The sequence below is a fragment of the Schistocerca gregaria genome, unplaced genomic scaffold (genome assembly GCF_023897955.1).
Source record: "Schistocerca gregaria isolate iqSchGreg1 unplaced genomic scaffold, iqSchGreg1.2 ptg000205l, whole genome shotgun sequence".
Lineage (NCBI taxonomy): Eukaryota > Metazoa > Arthropoda > Insecta > Orthoptera > Acrididae > Schistocerca > Schistocerca gregaria.
In genome coordinates this window covers 487,800-492,465 of record NW_026061740.1, presented here as the reverse complement: position 1 = coordinate 492,465, position 4,666 = coordinate 487,800, and positions in this window count along the sequence as shown.

The window sequence follows — 4,666 nt, the reverse complement described above, 5'->3', positions numbered from 1 at the left end:
TGTTCATATGTAGTAAAAACCTGAGAAATCCGTCCGTTTTCGTCATTTGTTATCGAATCGACTTAAAGCCAGATCGTCAAATTGGCCCCTCTTTTCTCTGAAACGGTTGTACTTATCGTCTGCAAAGCTATGTCGCGTGCTGCGATATGCGGAGACAATAAAATCACCATAGTAGAACACAGATGAAGCTCCTAAGATGATGTAATAGCCAGTAAGAAGTAGTACAATTCAAGTTTTAGGTATCGATTATTGACTTTTTAGCTGGCTTTGGTTATCTGGTCATGAGCTAGGACCTTAAGATTCTGCATGAAAGGAGGACTAGCAGCCGAGTTTCACGGGAGAAAGTGAAAAGTGTTCATATGTAGTAAAAACCTGAGAAATCCGTCCGTTTTCGTCATTTGTTATCGAATCCACTTAATGCCAGAACGTCACATTGGCCGCTCCTCTCTCTGAAACGGTTGTACTTATCGTCTCAAAGCTATGTCGCGTGCTGCGGTATGCGGAGACACTAAAAGCACCATAGTAGAACACAGATGAAGCTTCTAAGTTGATGTAATAGCCAGTAAGAAGTAGTACAATTCAAGTTTTAGGTATCGATTATTGACTGTTTAGCTGGCTTTGGTGCCTTGGACATGATCTAGGACCTTAAGATTCTCCATGAAAGGAGGACTAGCAGCCGAGTTGCACGGGAGAATGTGAAATGTGTTCATATGTAGTAAAAACCTGAGAAATCCGTCCGTTTTCGTCATTTGTTATCGAATCGCCTTAAAGCCCGATCGTCACATTGGCCGCTCTTCTCTCTGAAACGGTTGTACTTATCGTCTGCAAAGCTATGTCGTATGCTGCGGTATGTGGAGACACTAAAACCACCACAATAGAACACAGATGAAGCTTTTAAGTTGATGTGATAGCCAGTAAGAAGTAGTACAATTCAATTTTTAGGTATTGATTATTGACTTTTTAGCTGGCTTTGGTTCCTTGGAAATGAGCTAGGCCCTTAAGATTCTGCATGAAAGGAGGACTAGCAGCCGAGTTGCACGGGAGAATATGAAAAGTGTTCATATGTTGTAAAAACCTGAGAAATCCGTCCGTTTACATCATTTGTTATCGAATCGACGTAAAGCCAGATCGTCACATTGGCCGCTCTTCTCTCTGAAACGGTTGTACTTATCGTCTGCAAAGCTATGTCGCGTGCTGCGGTATGCGGAGACACTAAAAGCACCATAGTAGAACACAGATGAAGCTTCTAAGTTGATATAATAGCCAGTAAGAAGTAGTACACTTCAAGTTTTAGGTATCGATTATTGACTTTTTAGCTGGTTTTGGTGCCTTGGACATGAGCTAGGACCTTAAGATTCTGCATCAAAAGGAGCACTAGCAGCCGAGTTGCACGGGAGAATGTGAAAAGTGTTCATATGTAGTAAAAACCAGAGAAATCCGTCCGTTTTCGTCATTTGTTATCGAATCGACTTAAAGCCAGATCGTCACATTGGCCGCTCTTCTCTCTGAAACGGTTGTACTTATCGTCTGGAAAGCTATGTCGCGTGCTGCGGTATGCGGAGACACTAAAAGCACCATAGTAGAACACAGACGAAGCTTTTAAGATGATGTAATAGCCAGTAAGAAGTAGTATAATTCAAGTTTTAGGTATCGATTATTGACTTTTTAGCTGGCTTTGGTGATCTGGACATGAGCTAGGACCTTAAGATTCTGCATGAAAGGAGGACTAGCAGCCGAGTTGCACGGGAGAATGTGATAAGTGTTCATATGTAGTAAAAACCTAGGAAATCCGTGCGTTTTCGTCATTTGTTATCGAATCGACTTAATGGCAGAACGTCACATAGGCCGCTCCTCTCTCTGAAACGGTTGTACTTATCGTCCTCAAAGCTATGTCGCGTGCTGCGGTATGCGGAGACACTAAAAGCACCATAGTAGAACACAGATGAAGCTTCTAAGTTGATGTAAGTGCCAGTAAGAAGTAGTACAATTCAAGTTTTAGGTATCGATTACTGACTTTTTAGCTGGCTTTGGTGCCTTGGACATGAGCTATGACCTTAAGATTCTGGATTAAAGGAGGACTAGCCGCCGCATTGCACGGGAGAATGTGAAATGTGTTCATATGTAGTAGAAACCTGAGAAATCCGTCCGTTTTCGTCATTTGTTATCGAATCGACTTAAAGCCCGATCGTAACATTGGCCGCTCTTCTCTCTCAAACGGTTGTACTTATCGTCTGCAAAGCTATGTCGCGCTCTGCGGTATGCGGAGACAATAAAATCACCATAGTAGAACACAAATGAAGCTTCTATGTTGATATAATAGCCAGTAAGAAGTAGTACACTTCAAGCTTTAGGTATCGATTATTGACTTTTTAGCTGGCTTTGGTGCCTTGGACATGAGCTAGGACCTTAAGATTCTGCATCAAAAGGAGGACTAGCAGCCGAGTTGCACGGGAGAATGTGAAAAGTGTTCATATGTAGTAAAAACCTGAGAAATCCGTCCGTTTTCGTCATTTGTTATCGAATCGACTTAAAGCCAGATCGTCAAATTGGCCCCTCTTTTCTCTGAAACGGTTGTACTTATCGTCTGCAAAGCTATGTCGCGTGCTGCGGTATGCGGAGACAATAAAATCACCATAGTAGAACACAGATGAAGCTTCTAAGATGGTGTAATAGCCAGTAAGAAGTAGCACAATTCAAGTTTTAGGTATCGATTATTGACTTTTTAGCTGGCTTTGGTGATCTGGACATGAGCTAGGACCTTAAGATTCTGCATCAAAAGGAGGACTAGCAGCCGAGTTGCACGGGAGAATGTGAAAAGTGTTAATATGTAGTAAAAACCTGAGAAATCCGTCCGTTTTCGTCATTTGTTATCGAATCGACTTAAAGCCAGATCGTCAAATTGGCCCCTCTTTTCTCTGAAGCGGTTGTACTTATCGTCTGCAAAGCTATGTCGCGTGCTGCGGTATGCGGAGACAATAAAATCACCATAGTAGAAAACAGATGAAGCTTCTAAGTTGATATAATAGCCAGTAAGAAGTAGTATACTTCAAGTTTTAGGTATCGATTATTGACTTTTTAGCTGGCTTTGGTGCCTTGGACATGAGCTGGGACCTTAAGATTCTGCACTAAAATAGGACTAGCAGCCGCGTTGCACGGGAGAATGTGAAATGTGTTCATATGTGGTAGAAACCTGAGAAATCCGTCCGTTTTCGTCATTTGTTATCGAATCGACTTAAAGCCCGATCGTCACATTGGCCGCTCTTCTCTCTGAAACGGTTGTACTTATCGTCTGCAAAGCTATGTCGCGTGCTGCGGTACGCAGAGACAATAAAATCACCATAGTAGAACACAGATGAAGCTTCTAAGTTGATATAATAGCCACTAAGAAGTAGTACACTTCAAGTTTTAGGTATCGATTATTGACTTTTTAACTGGCTTTGGTGATCTGGACATGAGCCAGGACCTTAAGATTCTGCATCAAAAGGAGGACTAGCAGACGAGTTGCACTTGAGAATGTGAAAAGTGTTCATATGTAGTAAAAACCTGAGAAATCCGTCCGTTTTCGTCATTTGTTATCGAATCGACTTAAAGCCAGATCGTCACATTGGCCGCTCTTCTCTCTGAAACGGTTGTACTTATCGTCTGCAAAGCTATGTCGCGTGCTGCGGTATGCGGAGACACTAAAAGCACCATAGTAGAACACAGACGAAGCTTCTAAGATGATGTAATAGCCAGTAAGAAGTAGTATAATTCAAGTTTTAGGTATCGATTATTGACTTTTTAGCTGGCTTTGGTGATCTGGACATGAGCTAGGACCTTAAGATTCTGCATGAAAGGAGGACTAGCAGCCGAGTTGCACGGGAGAATGTGATAAGTGTTCATATGTAGTAAAAACCTAGGAAATCCGTGCGTTTTCGTCATTTGTTATCGAATCGACTTAATGGCTGAACGTCACATTGGCCGCTCCTCTCTCTGAAACGGTTGTACTTATCGTCCTCAAAGCTATGTCGCGTGCTGCGGTATGCGGAGATACTAAAAGCACCATAGTAGAACACAGATGAAGCTTCTAAGTTGATGTAATAGCCAGTAAGAAGTAGTACAATTCAAGTTTTAGGTATCGATTATTGACTTTTTAGCTGGCTTTGGTGCCTTGGACATGAGCTAGGACCTTAAGATTCTAGATTAAAGGAGGAATAGCAGCCGCGTTGCACGGGAGAATGTAAAATATGTTCATATGTAGTAGAAACCTGAGAAATCCGTCCGTTTTCGTCATTTGTTATCGAATCGACTTAAAGCTCGATCGTAACATTGGCCGCTCTTCTCTCTGAAACGGTTGTACTTATCGTCTGCAAAGCTATGTCGCGTGCTGCGTTATGCGGAGACAATAAAATCACCATAGTAGAACACAAATGAAGCTACTAAGTTGATATAATAGCCAGTAAGAAGTAGTACACTTCAAGTTTTAGGTATCGATTATTGACTTTTTAGCTGGCTTTGGTGCCTTGGACATGAGCTAGGACCTTAAGATTCTGCATCAAAAGGAGGACTAGCAGCCGAGTTGCACGGGAGAATGTGAAAAGTGTTCATATGTAGTAAAAACCTGAGAAATCCGTCCGTTTTCGTCATTTGTTATCGAATCGACTTAAAGCCAGATCGTCAAATTGGC